The sequence below is a fragment of the Macaca fascicularis genome, chromosome 7, assembly GCF_037993035.2.
Source record: "Macaca fascicularis isolate 582-1 chromosome 7, T2T-MFA8v1.1".
Classification (NCBI taxonomy): domain Eukaryota; kingdom Metazoa; phylum Chordata; class Mammalia; order Primates; family Cercopithecidae; genus Macaca; species Macaca fascicularis.
The window spans coordinates 90,949,624-90,974,327 of record NC_088381.1 but is presented as its reverse complement, the minus strand read 5'-3'; positions in this window follow the sequence as shown (position 1 = coordinate 90,974,327).

The following is a 24,704-nucleotide window of genomic DNA, read 5'->3' as shown; positions in this document are numbered from 1 at the left end:
GGGAAACCCCCCAAGCGGGTAAACTGCTAGCTAGCGCAGACTGCCCCCCCTCAGGGTGTAATACTATAGTTTACCTCAATTTCACTAGGTTCCAGATTGCCCAACCAGCAACACCCATGATCTGTTTTGAATATGATCAAACTGAATATAATTGTAAAAATTATTGGTGGCACCAGAGTGCAGGTTGCCCATATAGCTACTGTAAGACGCACTCTGTCCGATACTGGAGAGAACGACAAGGGTGGTATTTTTACAAAACTGAGTCTCCCGTCACTTACACTTGGATAATTAGAGACCCATGGGACTCTCGGTGGACAACCCCACAACATGGGGGAGTATATTACTCATCAACTAGTACCTGGCCCAGTAGCCATTTATATCTGTGGAGAAGTCTAGTCCAGATTCAACCCTTAATCCACACACAAATCCACAGGCAAGAAACCAAGTTATCACAAGACTTGCAGCCCTTCTCCTGGCTAACTCTATTACGGGAAGGGCTAGCATTCGCCAACCTCACTGGTTTAGGCGACCTGTCCTCTTGCTTTATGTGTGCAACCCTAGGAAGACCACCATTAACGGCTGTTCCTCTATCCTCCCCTCCCACAAACTATACAGGTTTTAACTCATCGATAGTCACGATACCCGATGTAGCCCTGTACCGTGACCCATACCAAGAGAAATACCCCTATTGTTATTCGGCATTTAGCAACAGCCTCTGCAACCAATCGGCTACATACCCTAATAGTCCCATATATGCTCCCCCTGGTGTGTTCTTCTGGTGTAATATGACTCTGTTAAAAACTCTGTCCAAAAGCATCTCTGACGGACAGTTGTGTATCCCTGTTACCCTAGTTCCCCGACTGACACTGCTAACCCCGGCAGAGTTCATAGGCTGGGCAGGGACCGCCCCAACTAAAACTGCGCGACATAGACGAGCAGTTTTTCTACCACTAATTGCCGGAATATCCTTAACCACCTCTGTCGTCGCAGCGGGGTTAGCAGGAGGGGCCCTACAACACTCCATGATAGAAAACGACAAGCTGTTACAACAATTCTCTGTTGCTATGGAAGACTCCGCCTATTCCCTAGCCTCCCTTCAGCGGCAGCTCACCTCCCTAGCACAGGTCACCCTTCAAAACCGCAGAGCCTTAGACTTACTCACGGCTGAGAAAGGAGGTACCTGTATGTTCCTCAAAGAAGAATGCTGTTTCTATATAAATGAGTCAGGGTTAGTTGAGGAAAGAGTCCAACGCCTACACGAACTAAGCTTAGAAATGAAAAAGCAACAATTCACTACAGCCGCTAACAATTGGTGGAGCTCTTCAATGTTTTCCCTTCTGGCACCCCTTTTAGGCCCCCTAATGTCTTTACTACTTCTATTCACTATAGGCCCCTGTGTGGTAAATAAAATTTTACAATTTGTCAGAGAAAGGTTTGATACCATCCAACTAATGGTCCTCCGTAGCCATCACCAGCCTCTCCTGCACCCAGAAAGTGAGGCTATATTATAAGACTCTGGAAATCCAAGATTGGACATCCAGTTACTTATGAGAAGGGAGAAATGAAAGGACACAAAGATAGATGTGTACCCGCCCCCCACCCGCTACACCCTTGTTCTGCTCTCTAATCTTTGCACGTACCAGAGGTTTTGTAAGTTCTGTAAGTACATGTTTCTCTTTCTGAGGCCAGGTCACAAGGAATGTTTAAGTAAGATAGCCAGGTCACAAGGTGTGTTTAAGCAAGATAGCCATAAACTGGTCGTGCAACCTGATGCAATATAATTAACTGCCTTTGTGTAAAACTGCTCTTCTGCCTCAAGGGTTGTACTGAAATATCAGAAATGGCGGGAACCAATCATAGTTTGCCAAATCGCTTTGTTCAAACTCCAGCCAATCATACCTCTAATTTGTATAATGATTCTATGCCTACTTTCCTTAGACTATATAACATTGTTCGGAGCTCAGTAGGGGAGCTCTCCTGCCCGTCTCGTTTCACGAGCAAGTGAGAGCTCCAGGTTCGAACCTGTAATAAAGATCCTTGCTGCTTAGCTTTGACTCTGGACTCTGGTGGTCTTCTTCGGGGAATAAACGGTCTGGGCATAACACTTGGTCAACATGGTGAAACCCTGTCTCTACTAAAAATACAAAAATTAGGTGGGCATGGTGGTGCACACCCATAATGCCAGCCACTGGGGAGGCTGAGGCAGGAGAATGGCTTGAACTCAGGAGGCAGAGGCTGAAGTGAGCTGAGATCGTGCCACTGCACTGCAGCCTGACTGACAAGAGCAAGACTCCGACTCAAAAAAAAAAAAAAAAAAAAAGACTAGTCAAATGCTCTTTCAAGTTTATGTAATAAGTAAAATCTTTAATAAGTAAACTAGCTTTGGGCCGGGCGCGGTGGCTCAAGCCTGTAATCCCAGCACTTTGGGAGGCCCAGACGGGCGGATCACGAGGTCAGGAGATCGTAGACCATCCTGGCTAACACGGTGAAACCCCGTCTCTACTAAAAAAAAAAACAAAAAAATAGGCGGGCGCCTGTAGTCCCAGCTACTCCGGAGGCTGAGGCAGCGTAAACCCGGGAGGCGGAGCTTGCAGTGAGCTGAGATCCGGCCACAGCACTCCAACCTGGGCGACAGAGCGAGTCTCTGTCTCAACAACAACAACAACAACAAAAAATAAGTAAACTAGCTTTAAAATTACTGGTAAAGTACTATTAGAAATGTCTAAAGAATTGCCAGCATACACTTTGTTTGCATTTATTAATCAACCAAATTTCATACTTATCCCTGCCAAATACTGTGAGGTGTCAAAATTTGGCATAGAGATTACAAAACTATAAACCCAGGCCAAAGCAGAATGATCTATGCTTGTGTAATTTTTAATAAATAAGACATTGATATGGGTTTAATAAAAATAGCTGCATTTTGAATCTAATAAGATTGCCATAACTTCTAAACCTGTGGCTTTAGGCAGTCTGGTCCACAGACAGTAAGGAGGTTTGTTTTGGGAAAGGATGGTTATTGTCTTTGTTTCAAAGCAAAACTATAAACTCAGTTCCTTCCCAAAATTAGTTCAGCCTATGTCCAGGAATGAACAAGGACAGCTTGGAGGTTAAGAGCAATATGGAGTCAGTTAAGTCAAATCTTTTTTCACTGTCTCAGTTATAATTTTGCAATGGCAGTTTCATAGTTTTAAATCATGACTATCACAGTTTTCATAAATAATCTAGGTAAAAAATTAAAATAATTAGGTAAATGTAATGGGATAAATACTTGTAGACAAACTGGTCATAATTTAGAAATAAAGTTAAATTAAATAATAGGTATTTTGTTATTTGGGTATTTTCCAATAAATATATATTGTAGGAAAACATTCTTGCTTTAAAAAAGAAAAGATGTCCTTTTCTAAAAAAAAAGGTGAAAAATTTTTGTCTAATTCAAAGCTTATTTAAAGGTTATGTATAAAACAAGGTAAAAGGAACCAGGAAATAAAAACAGATGTAAAATAAAAATAAAGAGATTTTTTGTGTGTGTGTGGTAAGAAAACTTAAAGAGAAATAATTATATATGAGAAAGAATCTTACATAGTAAACTTTTAGTCCTAAAATAAAATGACTGGTTGTTTAAGAAGGAGGGATGTTCAGGACAAACCAGAAAGTCCAAATATTATTATTAAGTTTTGGTTTGCTTAGGAAAAAAACCAAGATAAAACATTTTTTTAAACTAAGGTATTACATCCATGTATATGTGCTTTTAAAGTCTTTGTTGACTTCTACAAGGAAAAGTACAAAACACTGCTGAGAGAAATCATAGATGACAGAAACAAATGGAAATATACCCCATGCTCATGGATGGGTAGAATCAATATTGTGAAAATGGCCATACTGCCAAAAGCAATCTACAAATTCAACACAATCCCCATCAAAATACTACCATCATTCTTCACAGAATTAGAAAAAACAATTCTAAACTTCATATGGAATGAAAAAAGTGCCTGCATAGCCAAAGCAAGACTAAACAAAAAGGACAAATCTGGAGGTACCACACTAACTGATTTCAAACTATACTATAAGGTCATAGTCAACAAAACAGCATGGTACTGGTATAAAAATAGGCACATACACCAATGGAGCAGAATAGAGAATCCAGAAATAAACCCAAATACTTACAGCCAACTGATCTTTGACAAAGCAAACAAAAACATAAAGTGGGAAAAGGACACTTTTTAATAAATGGTGCTGGGATAATTGGCTAGCCACAGGTAGGAGAATGAAACTAGATCCTCATCTCTCACCTTATACAAAAATCAACTCCAGATGGATTAAGGACTTAAACCTAAGACCTGAAACTATACAAACTCTAGAAGATAATATTGGAAAAATGCTTCTAAACATTGGCTTAGGCAAGGATTTCAAGACCAAGAACACAAAAACAAATGTAATAAAAACAAAGATAAATAGTTGGGACTTAATTAAACTAAAGAGCTTTTTTGCACGACAAAAGGAACAGTCAGCAGAGTAAACAGACAACCCACAGAATGGGAGAAAATCTTCACAATCTATCCATCTGACAAAGGACTAATATCCAGAATCTACAATGAACTCAAACAAATCAGTAAAAAAAAAAAAAAAACAAACAATCCCATCAAAAAGTGGGCTAAGGACATGAATGGACAATTCTCAAAAGAAGATATATAAATGGCCAACAAACATCTGCTCAACATCACTAATGATCTGGGAAATGCACATAAAAACCACAAGGCAATACCACCTTACTCCTGCAAGAATGGCTATAATCAAAAAATCAAAAAACAGTAGATGTTGGCATGGATACGGTGATCAGGGAACACTTCTACACTGCTGGTGGTAATATAAACTAGTACAACTGCTAGGGAAAACCGTGTGGAGATTCCTTAAAGAACTAAAAGTAAGGCCAGCCACAGTGGCTCATGCTTGTAATCTCAGCACTTTGGGAGGCTGAGGCAGGCAGATCACATGAGGTCAGGAGTTCAACACCAGCCTGACCAACATGGTGAAAACCCATCTCTACTGAAATTACAAAAATTAGCCAGACATGGTGGCACACACCTGTAATCCCATCTACTTGGGAGGCTGAGGCATGAGAATCGCTTGAACCCGGGAAGGGGAGGTTGCAGTGAGCCAAGATCATGCCATTGCACTCTACCCTGGGTGACAGAGCAAGAATCTCTCTCAAAAAAAAAAAAGTTGGGAGAGAGGAAATTCACCCAACTCGTAGATATTTGATGGCACAAATTCACGGCTGGACTCAGCTTTAAAATCTTATCTGAGATTCCTCCTATGGAACAAAGTTTCATCAAAGCCCATTTAAAAGCCTATATAAAAAATAATTATTCTTGCTGCACTGTATACAAATAATTAGGCCAAGCATAATAAGCAAACCAGTCCTACCATGATTTGTCTCTAGTAAAATGGAAAACTAGACAGAGAACAGAGAAAAAAAATATATGTTTTAAGAGAATAGTACACTTGTTGTTAGAGTCTAGCCTTGCCTAAGTTTTTTGTTTGTTTGTTTGTTTGTTTGTGTTCTACAGTTTGGGCTGAATTCTAATTGTTTCTTGGTTACAAGTCTTCAAAATAATGTTTTCAATTTTTTTTTTCCTTCTTTTTTTCCCCATTTTTCCTAATTAGGAGTCACCGAAAACTACTAAGCTGTGCTTTCTTTTTTTTTTTTTTTTTTTTTTGAGACGGAGTCTCGCTCTGTCGCCCAGGCTAGAGTGCAGTGGCCGGATCTCAGCTCACTGCAAGCTCCGCCTCCCGCGTTCACGCCATTCTCCTGCCTCAGCCTCCCGAGTAGCTGGGACTACAGGCGCCCGCCACCTCGCCCGGCTAGTTTTTTGTATTTTTTATTAGAGACGGGGTTTCACCGTGTTAGCCAGGATGGTCTCGATTTCCTGACCTCGTGATCCACCCGTCTCAGCCTCCCAAAGTGCTGGGATTACAGGCTTGAGCCACCGCGCCCGGCTTAGTTGTGCTTTCTTAAAGCCCTGCGAACTGAAACTAAACAACTTAAACTTCAGAAGAAAATAACAGCAACCTATTTACATACATAAGCCATTTTCTTTCTTTTTTGTTTGTTTGTTTGTTTGTTTGAGACGGAGTGTCGCTCTCTCCCCCAGGCTGGAGTGCAGTGGCGCTATCTCGGCTCACTGCAAGCTCCGCCTCCCGGGTTCACGCCATTCTCCTGCCTCAGCCTCCCTAGTAGCTGGGACTACAGGCGCCTGGCACCTCGCCCGGCTAATTTTTGTATTTTTAGTAGGGACGGGGTTTCACCGTGGTCTCGATCTCCTGATCTTGTGATCCGCCCTCCTCGGCTTCCCAAAGTGCTGGGATTACAGGCGTGAGCCACCGCGCCCAGCTACATAAGCCACTTTCATACCTGCCTGCTGACTGTAGACTTCAGAGAAATGTGGCCTATATAGATTTTCCAGGAGTGTTCTTTTGTTGTTGTTTTTTCTCCCTTCCTCCCCACTATTTTCCCTTCATAGGACATGAGACTTCACAACCTGCTAAAAATCAGCTTTCGGGACCTACCTGTCTAGTAATAAACCATCCTTGCCATGAGAGAGCAAATGAAACCTGAGACCAGCGATTAATTTTCTTGTAAAATGCCTTCTCCAAAATATTTTTTAAAAGGGGGTAAATATGAAAGGAAAATAAAGTTTGGGGCCCCCAAATCACTAAGCTAAAGGGAATAGTCAAGCTGGGGACAGCTTAGGGCAAACCTGCCTCCCATTCTATTCAAAGTCACCCCTCTGCTCACTGAGATAGATGCATATCTGATTGCCTCCTTTGGAAAGGTTAACAGAAATTCAAAGAATGTAACCATTTGTATACCACCTATCTGTGACCTGGTAGCCCCCTCCCCACTTCAAGTCTTCCTGCCTTTCCAGACTGAACCAATGTACTTCTTCCATACTGATTGATGTCTCATGCCTCCCTAAAATGTATTAGTTTTATACCCCAACCACTTTGGGCACAAGTCTTCAGGACTTCCTGAGACTGTCATGGACACATGTCCCCAACCTTGGCAAAATAAACAATTAACTGAGACCTGTCTCAAATTTTCGGAGTTCACATTATTTTGAAACCAAAATCTGGACACAAGATGTGCCCATTGCTATGGGGGTGTGTTTGCCTCTAGGCCCTCTCAGTGGACAGCGTGAGGTATAGCATTAGGTAATATTTGTGTGTATACCGACTGATGTATATACACATATTTCTGTCTATATATATACCAAGCTAGCTAGCCAACTCTAATCCAGTACCCAAGGGCTCATTCTATTTTTCCCTCCTTGCTTATGTTACTTCTCTTTCTCATAGTGAAAACCCTGCCTCCCAAAATCCACTATACATTTACTTATTTGTTCAGCCCCAGTATACATGTAAAGCCTTTTGACAACTATTAATCCATATACCATGAGAAACAAACTTACCAGGTAGAGTATAGTGTTTACATGCAGTGTGGACCTTTTTTTTTTTTTTTTTGAGACGGAGTTTCGCTCTTGTTCTGAGACTGTAGTGCCATGGTGCGATCTCGGCTCACTGCAACCTCTGCTTCCCAGGTTCAAGCGATTCTCCTGCTTCAGCCTCCCTAGTAGCTGGGATTACAGGTACCTGCCATCACACCCAGCTAGTATTTTTTATTTTTAGTAGAGATGGGGGTTTCACTATGCTGGCCAGGCTGGTCTCCTGACCTCAGGTGATCCACCCACTTCAGCCTCCCAGAGTGATGGGATTTCAGGCATGAGCCATCACGCTTGACTCCAGTATGTGGACCTCTTTTGATATTTGAAGATATTTGATTATAAACTGGATATTAGTTGATACCAATGGAATTGTTAATTTCATTAGGTGTGATAATGGCCTTGAGTTATGTAAGACAATTCCATAATTTTTTTTGGAGGTGCTTATTGAGATATGTGGGGATGAAATAGCATGATGTCTGTAGTTATTTTTTAAACATTTCAGTAAAGAAGACAAGACATAGAAGGGGGAAATAGGTAGATAAAACAACATAGCAAAATCTTGATAATTGTAGAATCTGAGTGATGATTCTGATATGTGAGAGTTCATTGTATTCTCTCTCCTTTGGGGAATGTTTGAAATTCTTTATTATACAATATTTTGTATTATTTTTAAATTATGTTTACTTTTTAAAAATAATTTTTAATTTACTTATTTAATTATATTTACTTTTAAAATAGGCAAATTAGTGAAAATTCAAAAGCTATCAAAAGGCTTGCAATAAATAATTAGTCTTCGTTTTTCCTCTGTTCTCAGTCACCAAATTTTCACTTCCAAAGGCCATTAATAGTACTAGGTCTTGTGTATCTTTCCACAGATCATTTGCATATTGCAAATATCTACATATATTCCATTTTTACACACACAAATGGTAACCGACTTTATATCTTGTTCTAGACCTCTTTTAAAACTTTCCATTTATAATTTCAGACATACAGAAAAGTACAAATGTAGAACAAAGAATTTTGGGCTGTCCAAGCACAGTGGTGTTTACAACTAATTGAGCACAACCATTTATAGATTTCTTTTTTTTCTTTTTTTTTTTTTTGAGACAGGATCTGACTGTCACCCAGGCCAAAGCAAAGTGGCATGATAACGGCTCACTGCAGTCTCTGCCTCCTGGGCTCATGCAATCCTCCCACTCCAGCCTCCCAAGATGCTGGGACTACAGGTGCACATCACCATGCCAGGCTAATTTTTTGTTTGTTTGTTTATTTTTAAGACAGAATCTTGCTCTTGTCACCCAGGCTGGAGTGCAATGGCGTGATTTCAGCTCACTGCAGTCTCCACCTCCTGGGTTCAAGCAATTCTCCTGTCTCAGCTTCCCGAGCAGCTGGGATTACAGGTGCCCGCCACCACTCCCAGCTAATTTTTGTATTTTAAGTAGAGACAGGGTTTCGCCATGTTGGTCAGGCAGGTCTGAAACTCCTGGCCTCAGGTGATCCACCCACCTGGGCCTCCCAAAGTGCTGGGATTACAGACATGAGCCACTGCGTCTGACCCAGGCTAATTTTTTAAAAAAAGTTTTTTTTCTTTGTAGAGATGGTGGGGATCTCTGTAGGTTGTCCAAGCTGGTCTTGAACTCCTGGACTCAAGCAGTCCTTCCCCCTCAGCTTCGCAAAGTGCTAGGATTACAGGTGTGAGCCACGGCACCCTGACCCCTCTTACAGATTTCCTTGTTCTTTCTCCATTCCTATTGTTTCACTTGACTAGCAAAAAAAAAAAAAAAGAAAGAAAAGAAAAAGAAAAAGAATTCCTGTTTACCGTAATCCAGATTCTCCAAATGTTATTTTACCATCTTTGCTTTGTTATTCTCTCTCCATTATTGTTTTCTTCTGTGTTATTTGAGAATAAGTTGCAGACATAATGCCCTGTTACCCCTAAATACTTTAGTGTGTACTTCCTAGAAATAAGGACATTCTCTTACATAAGCAGAGTTCAGTTATCAAAATCAAGAAATTAACATTGATATTGCATTGTCTAATCTAGAAATTTTATGCAAATTTTGCCAATTTTCCCACAAATATCCTTTATAGAAAAAGAGAGAGACCAGGTGCAGTGACTCACACCTGTAATCCCAGCACTTTGGGAGGCCAAGGCGGGCGGATCACAAGGTCAGGAGATTGAGACAATCCTGGCTAACACACGGTGAAACCTCGTCTGTACTAAAAATACAAAAAAATTAGCTGGGCATGGTGGTGGGTGCCTGTTGTCCCAGCTGCTCAGGAAGCTGAGGCAGAAGAATGGCATGAACCCGGGAGGCGGAGCTGGCAGTGAGCCGAGATCATGCCACTGCAATCCAGCCTGGGCGACAGAACAAGACTCCGTCTCAACAAAAAAAAAAAAAAGAAAAAGAAAAAGAGAGAGAGGAAAAAAGTGTTTTCTCTATCCAGAATCATGTTGCATTTAGTTATTAAAAAAGATTAAAACACAAGTTTATAAAGTATTGTTATTTATTTATTTATTTATTTTGAAACAGAGTCTTGCTCTGTCGCCCAGACTAGAGTGCAGTGGCGCATTCTCGATTCACTGCAACCTCCGCCTCCCAGGTTCAAGCAATTTTCCTGCCTCAACCTCCCAAGTAGCTATGGTACAGGCACCCACCACCACACCCAGCTAATTTTTGTATTTTTAGTAGAGACGGGGTTTCACCATGTTGGCCAGGCTAGTCTCGAACTCCTGACCTCAAGTGATCAACCCTCCTCGGCCTCCCAAAGTGTTTGGATTATAGGCATGAGCCACTGCGCCTGGCACAAATAACCTTAAAAGAAATTAAAATTCCTGTAATTATACCTTTTAGACTAAATTCCTAGATAACGTGGAACATTATCTAAAGGTAATCTAAAATTTCCTTTTGATAGTATCAAAACAGGTAATCCGCCCGCCTTGGCCTCCCAAAGTGCTGGAATTACAGGTGTGAGCCACCACGCCCAGCCACAAGTTTATAAATTAGAAATTGAAAGCCCATCACCTCTGATCTTATTCCCCAAAGACAAACATGGTTGACAGCCTTCATATAAATCCTTCCAGAATTTCTTTCAATGCATATACCAACACACAACATACATATATATTATATACACTTAAACTAAAATGTGGTATTATACATAATATCTGTAATTTATTTAGTAGATAGTTCATTTTTATCTTTATACATAGTTCTTGTCAAAAGTTATCTGATTAATTACACCTTAATTTAATTAATCTATCCCATATTGATGTACTTATAGAGTGTTTCCAATTTTTAATTATTGTAATAAATGCTGTAATAAACATCTTTATCCATTTATCTTTGAACACTCATGCAATTATATGTAAAAGTAATTTTCTAGAAGTACAATTATTAGTTGATTATACACAGTTTGTAATTATATCTTGAATCCATTTCTTTCCATTTTTGCCACTCTTGCTTTACTTCAGTCCTTCTTTATTCCTTGCTTTGATTAATCGCCTCTTCACTGCTCCCTGACCCTAGATTTGCCCAGCTCCATTCCATCCTACCACTGCTGCCAGATCCAATCACTGTTCTGCTTAAAATTACCCAACATTTTAAAGACAACTTAATGAGCATGGCACTAAACTCTTCATAATCTACATTTCTTTTTGCACCTCTCAATATTTGGTAAAAGGCTTTACCGGCCAGGCGCGGTGGCTCAAGCTTGTAATCCCAGCACTTTGGGAGGCCGAGACGGGCGGATCACAAGGTCAGGAGATCGAGACCATCCTGGATAACACGGTGAAACCCCGTCTCTACTAAAAAAAAAAAAGTACAACTAGCCGGGCGAGGTGGCGGGCGCCTGTAGTCCCAGCTACTCAGGAGGCTGAGGCAGGAGAATGGCGTGAACCCGGGAGGTGGAGCTTGCAGTGAGCTGAGATCCGGCCACTGCACTCCAGCCTGGGCAACAGAGCGAGACTCTGTCTCAAAAAAAAAAAAAAGGCTTTACCAAACTTCAGTCGTATTAAATTTAAATCATGCTGTCTCACCCGTGTGTCTCTGTGCACATGATTTCCCTTTGCTTGGCATATTCTCCTTATTAACCTTTTTTGTTTTGTTTTTTTGAGACAGAGTCTCACTCTGTGGCCCAAGCTGGAATGCAGTGGTGCCATCTCGGCTCCCTGCAACCTCTGCCTCCCAGGTTCAAGCGGTTCTCTTGCCTCAGCCTCCCGAGTAGCTGGGATTACAGGCATGCACTGCCACTCCCAGCTTAATTTTTGTATTTTGTTTGTTTGTTTGTTTGTTTGTTTTTGAGATGGAGACTCGCTCTGTCCCAGGCTGGAGTGCAGTGGCATGATCTCTGCTCACTGCAACCTCCGCCTCCCGGGTTCAAGCAATTCTCCTGCCTTGGCTTCCTGAGTAGCTGGGACTACAGGCGCATGCCACCACGCCTGGCTAATTTTTTTTTTTTGTATTTTAGTAGAGACGGGGTTTCACCATGTTTCCCAGGCTGGTCTTGAACTCTTGAGCTGAGTCAATCCACCTGCCTCGGCCTCCCAAAGTGCTAGGATTACAGGAGTGAGCCACCTCACCTGGCCTAATTTTTGTATTTTTAGTAGAGATGGAATTTCACCATGTTGGCCAGGCTGGTCTGAAACTCCTGACCTCAAGTGGATCTGCCTACCTAGACCTTCCAAAGTTCTGGGATTACAGGCATGAGCCACCGTGAGCTTCTTGTAATAACTTCTATTCGTCCTTCCAGATTCAGCTCAGAAACCACTTTCTCCAGATGCCTACTCTAACCTGCCCATCTGAGGGTTGCTCCCCTAGTATCCTTTGCATACTGTAGCTTTTGCCTCACCATGTTATAATTGCTCGCTAATCTCTCTCTAACCAGACTGGGACTGTATCTTCATCTGGGGATTACCAACCATTCTAAGGTGTTGGCCATGTAAAAGGTGCTTACAACTAGGTGCAGTTAGCTCATGCCTGTAATCCCAGCACTTTGGGAGGCCAAGGTGGGAGGATCACTTGAGTCCAGGAGTTCAAGACCAGCCTGAGCAACATAGTGAGAACTCGCCTCTATAAAAAATAAACAAAATTAGCCGGGAGTGGCGGAGGGTACCTGTGGTTCCAGGTACTCAGGAGGCTGAGGTGGGAGGATCGCTTGAGTCTGGGAGATTGAGGCTGTGGTGAGCCGAAATTGCACCACTGCACTCCAGCCTGTGTGACAGAGGGAGACAGTGTCTCAAAAAAGAAGGAGGGGAAACAAAGAAAAGAAAGAAAGAGAGACACAGAGAGAAAGGTGCTTAGTAAATATTTGATGAATGATGGAATAGAAAAAAATTATCAGGGAGAAAGTTACCCCACTTTCAGATGCACTTTAGCACACTCCCACAGGAATACATATCAAGGATGAAAGAAACTTAGGGACAAAATGAAGAAGATTGGTAGTTACGTGAAGTTGCCGGCACTGGGTACCCTAGGAAAAAGATTCATCTAACAATCAAATCATTCATTCAACAAATATTTCCCCAGCAAATGTCATGGACCAACCACCGTTTAAACCGCTGATAATAGTGTAAGGAAGAAGACAAAGTCCTGGCTCTCCTGGAGTTTACATTCGTCTAGGGTTCTAGTGGGACAATTTTATCTAAGCTCCCACAGTATCTGAGGCACAAAGCTAGGTAGGGGTAGGGGTGGGATGTAAAGACATGAAACTCCTACAAAAAGCCTATTCCCTATTTGGGAATCCAAATATCTATACAATTTCACACACTACAAAGTGAGAGTATGTAAAAATTTCAGAAATATTAATTCATCCAGTCAACAAATAATACCATATTATGAATCAACAGTACATGGTAACAGATAGGGCTCTTGCGTTCAAGATAAATACTTCTGTAAAATCTCACAGATAAATATATAACCATTAAATATGTTAAGTATTGTCATAAAAGACCAAACACCTGGAACCATGAGAGCATATCATTTGGGAAGGCTTCCTGGAGGAAGTGGGGAACACTTTGAGAGCACAGAGAAAAGAGAGATCAGGCTCATTGCCTAGAGGCCCAGGTGTTTGTGAAAGTTTCATTCTGCAGTGATGGATGGGAGGGGCATTCCAGGCAGAGAAAATGGGTAAGTAAAGGTTCATATGGAAAGGTATAGGGTGATCCAGCATGGCTGAGGGACATCAAGAGGGATGGTGGAGAAAAGAAGATGTTATGGGACAAAAACTGGAGAGAGGGATTGAAACCTCCATCCAAGCCTCCATCCTAGTGGTTATTTTCTCACCACTAGCTTAGAAAATAGAGTATAAACTTATTGGATTTATAAATTCAATAAATAAATCTAAGCAATAGGCAGATCCACTGAATTAGAATTTCAGAGAATTTTGTGGGCGAAATGAAGATGGACCACAGCATGAAGTTGCCACTAGAGGGTACCATTGGAGAAGGCCGACCTGAGAAATTATTACACACTTTGCCTGTGCCAACCATACATATATATTTATACACACACACACACATAGGTATAGATTCAGGTCAGGGGGTTGTTTGGCTGGCTTTTGCTTTGTTTGTTTATTTGAGACAGGGTCTTGCTCAGTTGCACACGCTGGAGTGCTGTGGCGTGATCATAGCTCACTACAGCCTCAAACTCCTGTGCTCAGGCAATCCTTCCGACTAAGCCTCCCAAGTAGCTGGGACTACAGGAAAGCACTACCACACCCACCCCAAGTATATTTTTTGAAGTTCCTCAGCTGATTGTGATGTGTATTCAGCTAGTCTTAAGGACCACCACTTTATGCAATGGGGAGCCATCAAAGGCTTTTGAGCAGGTTGGAAACATGATCAACTCATGTTTTACAAAACATAACTCTGGGGATAGAATAAAGGGATGGAAGGTCACAGACAGGGAAATTAGTTGGTAGGCAATTGTAATGGGACTAAAGAGAAATGAATTATTCTGGAATAGGGCAGCAGCTATGGGATGGGAAGAAAACAGCTGTGAAACAAATTTCAGAGGTAGGACTGATAGGACTTGGTAACCAATTGGATATGGGGCTAAAAAGGGAAGAGGGAAGGAAAAAGTTGGAGGTCTTCAGCCTGGGTGATTGAAAGCATGATGCTGTGGCCATGGCTAGAAATGGGGAGCACAGGAGGAAAAATAGCTTTGGCCAGGGAACTGAGAAGAGCTTGACTTTGAACCCAATGACTGGTACAGATCCAGGGCTCTGAGCTGGATCCTGTATTCTTCTCACTGTATTCTCACTATATTTTTTATTATTTCATTTTATTAATATTTATTTATTTATTTATTTTGAGACAGGGTCTCACTCTGTCACCCAAGCTGGAGTGCAATGGCGCAACTTGGCTCACTGCAACTTCTGCCTCCTTGGTTCAAGCAATTCTCACGCCTCAGCCTCCCAAGTAGCTGGGACTACAGGCATGTGCCACCGCACATGGCTAATTTTTGTATTTTTAGTAGAGACAGGGTTTCACCATGTTGGCCAGGCTGGTCTCAAACCCCTGGCCTCATGAAATCCACCCACCTCGGCCTCCCAAAGTGCTGGGCTTACAGGCATGAGCCACGGTGCCTGGCCTCTCGTTATATTTTTCCCATCCTTTTTGGATGATAATATCAGTGACCACTTATGTACTAATAATTCTTAAATCTGATTTTTTAGCCCAAATCTTTCTTCTGGGCTAGGGATACCATATATCCAACTATCTACCAAGTGTTACCACATACATGTCCTGTATACATTCATTCAGCAATTTTAAATTGGGTACCTACTTAGTCCTAGGCACTGCACTGGGCCCTGGAGACATTAGTGAGCAAAAAAAGCGCCATTGTCCCTGCACTCATGGAGTTTGCAGTCTAGTTGGGGAAGTAGACAATCATAAAATCACTCTAGTTAATACAGATACAGCGTGATTAATGTATAATCACAAGTGAGGACTCTGAAACAAAGAACACACTCTAGGGCCAGGAATAGGGTGGGTGGGGGCTCTCTGAGGAAGTAACACTTGTGCTAAATCAGAAAGATAAATAGCAGTGAAATAGGCTAAGGGGGAAGAGAAGCCTCTAGGCAGAAGAAAGGGCATGGACACAAAAAAAGCTCTTTGGGCCCTAGAACAGTGGCTCATGCCTGTAATCCCAGCAGTTTAGGAGGCCTAGGCAGGAGGATTGCTTGAGACCAGGAGTTCAAGATCAGCCTGGGCAACATAGCAAGACCCCATCCATATGAAAATATTTTAAAAATTAGCTGGGCATGGTGGTGCAGCCCTGTAGTCCTAGCTACTCAGGAGGCTGAGGCAGGAGGATTGCTTGAGCCCAGGAACTCAAGACTGCAGTGAGCTATGATCACTCCAGTGCCCTCCAGCCCATCTGAGAGAGCAAGCCCCTGTTTCTTTTCTTTTATTTTCTTTTCTTTTTTTTAAGCCCTTTGGTAGGTGCATCTGAGGACTGAAAGGAAGTTTATGTGGCTGTGGCACAGAGAGCAGTGGTGACGCAGAGTGGGCTTGGAAGCCAGCCAGAGGTTGGGCCATGCATTTTGGCATGATTACTCAGGCCTCAGAGTGAAGAATGGACAGAGGCAGGCTGGAGAAACAGCAGAAAGAATAATGACAGAGAGACAGTGGGCGCTCAAAGGATTGGTAGTTACAATCAGAAAGAAATTTTTCAGCACCTGGTAAAAGGCACTTTTCCATGGTGGCTAAGTGTCTAGGCTCTGGTTTGGAGAGTAAATGCTAAGCCAGGTGCTCCAGTTCATAAGGAAGTTTTCAGAGGTCAGTAGACAGCAGCAATTGAGGATGTGACCAAGTGTTACAAATCATCCAGAGAAGAATTGAGAAATAACAATGTAATGATTGAAAGCAACCGAGGTAGAAAAGAATGTTGTACCTTTTTTCTCCCGTGGCACAGTGAAAAGAGCAAATGCAGTGAGGTCAATCAAGATTTAGAGTCCAATTACAGCTCTGCCATTGTGTGTGTCCTTGGCAAGTCAAGTAATCTTGAACCCGTTTCCTCCTTTGTGAAATGCAAAACAACATTTACCTTGAAAAGTTGTTTGGAAGGTTAAATGAGATTAAACATGATGAAATTCCTTGCTCCATGAAGTGTCTGGCACATAGTGGTTGCTCAATACATGCTAATCCCTTCCACCATCCAGGCGCCATCAGAACATGGCAAGGACCCATCTCTACTGAGGAGTATTAGGAGGGTGGATGTGCTGTCAGGAGAGCACAGGTTTCATTTGAGGTGTGGAGGTCCAAGGAGTGTTGGAAGAAGATACTGAGCACATGAAATGAGTGCATGAAGTAGGGGAGAATTAGCACTAAATTGAATTACTGCATAGAAATGAGACTATAATGAAGGAAGAGCATTACAAAACAATTGGTTCTGGAGCAGTAAGGGTGAATCATGGGAACAAAGAAGAACAAAGCCTTAGAGGTAGACAAGAGACATGGTGAAGATGGGCTATGAGTCAAGTATTTATAATTCCATTTGGTTCCTCTGATAGCTTAATTCATTTATTATAAATCTTTCTTGTTTTCTAAATCTGTAAGACTTTACATTTACCTCAGAATACTACTTTAGCTGCATCTCATGGGTTTTTTAATGCAATTCTTTTTTTTTTTCTTTAGAGACAGAGTGTCATTATGTTGCCCAAGCTGGTCTTGAACTCCTTGGATCAAGCAATCCTTCCACCTCAGCCTCCTGAACAGTTGGGACTGTAGACATGTACCACAACGCCTGGCTCCTATATGCAGTACTTTCATTGTCAGTTAACTTCTAGTTATTTCATAATTTCCATTATTGTTATTTAACCGAGTTATTTAGTTCATTTTCAAGTTTCCCAGAAGTCTTTACTTTATTTTCTATTTTAATTGTTGATTGCTAATTTAATTTTGTTGTGACCCAAGAATCTGTGTGATGCTGTATGATTTCACATCTTTGAAATTTCTAGAGTTCCTCTGTGACCCAGTAAATCAAAATGTTTTGTTTGTTTGTTTGTTTGTTTGTTTGTTTTTGAGACGGACTCTCGCTCTGTCGCCCAGGCTGGAGTGCCGTGGCCGGATCTCAGCTCACTGCAAGCTCCGCCTCCCGGGTTCACGCCATTCTCCTGCCTCAGCCTCCGGAGTAGCTGGGACTACAGGCGCCCGCCACCTCGCCCGGCTAGTTTTTTGTGTTTTTAGTAGAGACGGGGTTTCACCATGTTATCCAGGATGGTCTCGATCTCCTGACCTTGTGATCCGCCCGTCTCGGCCTCCCAAAGTGCTGGGATTACAGGCTTGAGCCACCGCGCCCGGCCTAAAATGTTTTTAAATATACTATGCCTACTTGGAAATAATGTATAGTCTCCATTTTTTAATGCATGGTTCTTTAGAAATCTGTTAGATCAAGCTTGCTAATTTGTTCAAATATTTTATCTGTTTACTAATTTTTCTGGCCTGTTTGACATATCAGCGTTGTTTTGTTTGTTTTTTGAGACAGAGTGTCACTCTGTAGCCCAAGCTGGAGTGCAGTGGCATGATCTTGGCTCACTGCAACCTCCACCTCCCAGGCTCATGCAATTCTCATGCCTCAGCCTCCCACATAGCTGGGACTACAGGTGGGCACTACCACACCCAGATGATTTTTTTTATTTTCGTAGAGATGGAGTTTCACCATGTTTCCCAGGGCGGCCTTAAACTCCTGAGCTCAAATGATCTGCCCTCCTTGGCCTTCCAAAGTGCTGGTATTATAGGTGTGTGTCACTGCTCCTGGCTGATTCATCAGCTTCTAACAGAGATACATTAAAATTTCTCCCAATGATTGCAAATTTTTCAAATTCGTTTTTCAATTCTATCAATTTTTTCTTCATATAGTTCTTTTTTTTTTTTTTTTTTTTTTTGGAGACGGAGTCTCACTCTGTCGCCCAGGCTGGAGTGCAGTGGCCGGATCTCAGCTCACTGCAAGCTCCGCCTCCCGGGTTTACGCCATTCTCCTGCCTCAGCCTCCCGAGTAGCTGGGACTACAGGCGCCCACCACCTCGCCCGGCTAGTTTTTTTGTTTTTTTAGTAGAGACGGGGTTTCACTGTGTTAGCCAGGATGGTCTCGATCTCCTGACCTCGTGATCCGCCTGTCTCGGCCTCCCAAAGTGCTGGGATTACAGGCTTGAGCCATCGCGCCCGGCCTCTTCATATATTTCAAGCCTTATTTTTAGGTACACAGAAGTTCAAGACTGTCATATCTTCTTGAGTGTTCTTTTAATTATTTTATATTGGCCTCCTTTATATATATTGATGCTTTTTGCCTTAAATTCTAATGTGACTGATAATACCATTGCTGCCATTTTTATTTAGTGCTTGTCTGCTACCTATTTTCCTCTTTTGTTTTTAATTTTTAAATGATAGTATATGAGGCCAGGCATGGTGGCTCACACCTGTAAATCCAGCACTTTGGGAGGCCAAGGCGGATGGATCATCTGAGGTCAGGAATTCCAGACCAGCCTGGCCAACACGGTGAAACCCTGTCTCTACTAAAAATACAAGAATTAACCAGGCATAGTGGCAGGCTCCTGTAATCCCATCTACTTGGGAGGCTGAGGCAGGAGAATCGCTTGAACCCAGGAGGCAGAGGTTGCAGTGAGCCGAGATCACGCCACTGCACTCCAGCTTGGGCAACAAGAGTGATACTTCGTCTCAGGAAAAAAAAAAGATAGTATATGGTTTTAAAAGTCATATTGTACTATAAAACTTGTAATAACTACCCCCACTCTTCTTCTCTTTCCATCCTTCGTTTTTTTTTTTTGGTTAAATCTTCTATTAGTATGTATTATTATGACTATCTACGTATTCTTTATTGCTGAGCCAAATCAAACAATTCCTTGAAGTTAATACTTGCCTCATGTTTTCATTTGCTTGCTTTTCTATGTCACTATCACTAGTTCTTCTTAGACTCATTTGATAAAAACATAAATCCACCCCCTGGATACTATGTTCCAGGCTGTCAAACATCAAGTAATCCTCAGCTGCATTTTTATTTTCTGGGAGACATCCTCTTGAGTCCTCCATTCTGCTGTCCCTCTGGAGGGGTGGCTGTCTGATCCTGATACACCCACTTATCCTAGGAATTCTCTTTGACTGTCTCTAGTTATGGTACCTTATTCCTGAACCCAGGGTCTTCTTCCTCCTTTATTTATTCCCTTATTTTGGTGGTGCACATTCTCCAATAGCTTTCTGAAAAACAACACAAGGGAGGTAAATGTGAGATCTTATATTTTGATAGGGATTTTATTTTATATCCACTTTTGATTGATACTTTGGCTATGTATAATTTTCTGAGTTGAAAATCATATTCCTTCTCAATTTTGAAGACATTGTTCCGTGTAAACTTCTATAATAGTATTGCTGCTGAGAAAGGCAGTGCCATTCTGGTAGCATTCTTTTTTTTTTTTTGAGACGGAGTTCCACTCTTCTTGTTGCTCAGGCTGCAGTGCAATGGCACGATCTCGGCTCAGCGCAACCTCTGCCTCCCGGGTTCAAGCGATTCTCCTGCCTCAGCCTCCTGAGTAGCTGGGACTACAGGCATGCACCACCATGCCCACTAATTTTGTATTTTTAGGGGAGACAGGATTTCTCCATGTTGGTCTCGAACTCCCGACCTCAGGTGATCCACCTGTCTCTGCCTCCCAAAGTGCTGGGATTACAGGTATGAGCCACCACGCCTGGCCTCTGGTAACGTTCTTTATGTATAACCCATTTCTCTTAGCTGGAGATTTTCAGGATCTTCTCTTTGGTTCTCAGTAGTATGAACATTCCTCATGATGTGCCTTGACGTGGGACTTTCTTTTTTTATCTTTTATTGTTCTAGGTGCTCAGTGTGCCGTTTCAAAGTGGACACTCGTGTTTTTCACTTCCAGAATAGTTTTTGCATTATTTGCATTATTTCTTTGTTTTCTCCTCTCTGTTTTCTGTTGTTTTGCTCCCATTAGTCAGAAGTTGGAAAATCCTGAATTAGTCCTCTAATTTTATATTTTGTCTTTTCATCTTTTAACCTATCTTTTAGAGATTTCTCAACTTTATTTTCTAATGCTTCTATAGAATATTAACTTCTTTCATCGTATTTTAATTTCTAAGAGCTTTCTATTGTTTTATGAGTGTTCCTGTTTTGTTTTATGGAAACAACACTTTCTCTTACCCCTCTAAGTATAAAAACTACAGTTTGAGGGGAGGTCTTTTCCACCCCAGCATCACCTATGTTTGTTATCGTCTGTGGCTTTCATGCCAGAGCTTACCTCAAATGTGCACTGCTCCTTTGCTGGGGACTCTAGGTAACTAAGCTATAGCTGGACTTCAAAAGGAAAGAGAAAGATCAGAAGTGTTTGTACTTAAGGTCTAGGAGGTCCTTGAAGGCAGAAGGTCTTTGTTCACCATAATATCCCCAGTGTCTAGCATAGTAAACAGTTGATTACTATTGACTGAGTATGTTAATGAAGTTAACTGAATACATCCAGGTGTTTGTAATTCACTTTCTATTAGAATAGCTTTCTCTGTTAGTCTGATAAATTGTATAGTACTAGAAATCAAAAAGGCCACATTCTGTTACCATGGGTTTTATATTCTATATCAGTGATCTCCAAACTATAGTCTGGCCAGAGTTTCAAGTGACTGGGTCTATACATTTTCTCCTTACTAAACTTTTGGGTTTTCTCCCCAAATTTGCCACACATTTCTGGTACAGGTGAGTACAGTTGATTATTATGATTTGGTGAAAAAGAGGTAAGACAAATAGAGCTATATTTTTAACAAATTGGTCTTATGAAGATAATTAAAGGCATAAAGGCATAGCTATCACCAAATTAGTGACTATAGTTTCTGGCATTCCCATAATTAGAATATTCTTGAATGCATGGCCTGAAAGGGCAGACTCTGTAAAATCCTCCTTCGGAAACAAGGATTTAGATTTCCAATAATTTGCAGTAATTGAACAAAATTTGTCTTGAAAATACACGTTTACTCTCCCAAAGATTCGATATACAGTGAATATCGAATATTCATTTGTTGAGTGCCTTCTATATGCCAAGAACTGCTCTAGGCCTTAGGGAAATAATGGTGAAGAAACAAGCAAAGGTTTTATTTGTTTGTTTTTTATTACAGAAAAATTTAAACATATACAAAAGAAGACAGTCTAATGGACTCTTACCTATCATCCCACTTAAACAATGTAAACTCAGCCTTTTTTCACTGGTAACCTATCCTTCCCTCTATCCTTCCTCCTATATTATTTGAAATAAATCCAAGATATCAGATTATTTCATCCATAAATATATTGACATATATCTCTAAAAGATAAAACTTTTTAACGATAGCTGTAATATCATTACTCCCAAGAAAAACCAACTAACAACATCAATAATTCAGAGCTTACATTTTAATAGGAAAGACAAACAAGGAACAAAAAACCCAAAAAATTATGTTAAGTAGAGACAGATATTATAAAAGGCAAGGTACAGGTGATGGGATGGGATGGAGATGGGCTTTCTTTCTTTCTTTCTTTTTTTTGTTTTTTGAGACAGGGTCTCACTTGGTCGCCTAGGCTGCAGTGCGATCTTGGCTCACTACAACCTCCACCTCCCGGGTTCAAGCGCGTCTCCTGCCTCAGCCTCCCAAGTAGCTGGGACTACAGGCACGCGCCGCCACCACACCTGGTTATTTTTTGTATTTTTAGTAGAGACGGAATTTTGCCATGTTGGCCAGGCTGGTCTTGAACTCCTGACCTCAGGCGATCCACCCACCTCAGCCTCCCAAAGTGCTGGGATTACAGGAGTGAGCCACTACGCGCGGCCTGAGATGGACTTTCTATTGGGTGGTCAGAGAAGTCCCCCGTGAGGAGGTGACATTTGCAGAGGGATGTGCATGATGTGAGAACGCGAGGATGCCCCCAAGACGGGTCTGCCGGCAGACTGACCCTGACAGAGGCGTCAACTAGCACCAGGCCCTGAGGCAGAGCTTAGTGTTCAAGGACTAGGAAGGAGGCCTATGAGACTGGAGGACCATGTGAAAGGAAGAGAAGGATATGAAGTCCAAGCAGCCACCAGGACCTGCAGGTTTGATTCTAGTTAGCTGTGATCGGCAGCGTTGGAGGGTTTTGAACAGGGAGGGACCTGATCTGATCTGTGATTACGAAGGATCATTCTGGCTGCCGTGTAGAGAATAAAGTGTAGAACATTTGTAGGAGAAACATGTGGAAGTAGGGAGACCAATTAGAAGGCTATTGAAACAGCATGGGTGAGAGTTGATGGTGAAGTGGTGATGAATCACTTAATGGGTGGTAGCAGTGGAGATGGCAAGAAGTGACTACTGTCTCGATATTTGCAAGATTTGACTTGAAGCTACAGCTAACAGGGATTGGCTGACAAACCAAATGTAGGATATATGAGAAAAAGGTAAGTCAAGGTTGACTCCAAGATGTTTTGGGCTGACCAATTAGTGCCATTTACTAACGTAGGGAATACTGGGCAAAAGTCAGGTTTGGAGGGGAAAGCACGCACTCACTTTTGGGCATATGAGGCTAGAGGTGCCTATGAAACACCCAAAACAGAGACATCAGTTAGGTGGTTAGATAGCTGGTTCTAGAGTTTATGCAAGAGATTAGGACTGGATCTATAAATTTGGAAAATATCAATGTAGAGTTGCTACTGAAAGCCACAGGACTGGATGAGATCACACAGCTAGAGAGGGAGGATAGAGAAGAGAAGAGACTGGGGAAAGGAAAGGATCCAGCCAGGAGCCTAAAAAGAGACAAATGAGGTTGGGGGAAGCCAGGAGAGTGGGTGCTCCAGAGCCATTAGCTGGCCACATGCTGCTGTAAGATCAATAAGATAAGGACTGAGAAATGATTGCTAGATTGGGCCTTCAGTGGTCCAACTGATAGAGTAGCTGTTGGTGACCTTGACAAGAATGGATTCCATGAGGTGATGGGGACAAAAGCTTTGATGTAGTAATTCCAAGCATCAGTGGAGATGAGGAAGTGGAGACGGGAGCAGAGAAGTTGGGTGGTAGCTGAAAGGAATGTAGCCTCAAGGGAAGTTCTGTTCATTTTGTCACATATTTTCAGATAAGATCTCACTCTGTTGTACAGGCTGGAGTTCAGTGGCACGAACATGGCTCACTGCAGCCCCAACCCCGTGGCTCAAGCAATCCTCCCACATCAGCCTCCTGAGTTGCTGGTACTACAGGCATGTACCACCACATCCGGCTAATTTTTTTTTTTTTTTTTAATTTTTAGTAGAAACAAGGTTTTGCTATGTTGCCGAGGCTGGTCTCAAATTCCTGAACTCAAGTGATCCTCCTGCCTCGGCCTCCCAAAGTGCTGGGATTACAGACATGAGCCACCCAGTCCGGCCTGTTTGTTTTTCAATGGGAAGTATTACAGCACATCTGTATGCTGATAGGAATAATCCAGGAGACAGTGAAAAACTGATGATGCAGGAGAGAAGGGAATAATTTCAAGAGCAAAGTCCCTGAGCAGGGAGATAGGACAGGGAAGCTAGTACACAAATAGCGGAGATATATAGGAACACAGAGAGCACATTCATTTCAATGAGAGGGAAGGCAGAGGATGTGGGGAAAGCTACAGGTAGACTGACAGATTTAGTAAATGGAGCATGGGGAAGTTCTCTTCTGCCTATTCCCATTTTCTGCATGAAACAGTAGTCAAAGATGTCAACTAGAAGTGAAGATTTGGGGTGTGGTATTGGTTTGAAGAGAGGAGCAGGTAAGTGGAAAGGTCAGTTAACAAGACTGTGGTAGGATTGCTGGCAGTGTTAAAGGCCTGCTTGAGATCTGTGCTCTGTATAAAATAATCTTCAAAGTCAAAACCTTGATTGTCTTTTTCTTCTCTTTCTGTGGTCCAGCCCCTGTACAGGCACCAAGGGCTACGTCTTGCTACAATTAGTTGGTATATCAAGGAGTCATTTGGTAATTATTTTATTTATTATGCATTAATGTACATCAACACTTATTCATACATTCATTCGTTCATTCATTCATTCACAATCATATTTATTGAGTGCCAGGCACCATTTTAAGTACTGGGGTTATAGCAGTGAACAAAGCAGGTCTTTGCCTCAGGGAACTTGTCATCTACATCTTTAAAAACCTGAGGCCCAGCACAGTGGCTCACACAGTGGCTCCCAGCACTTTGGGAGGCTGAG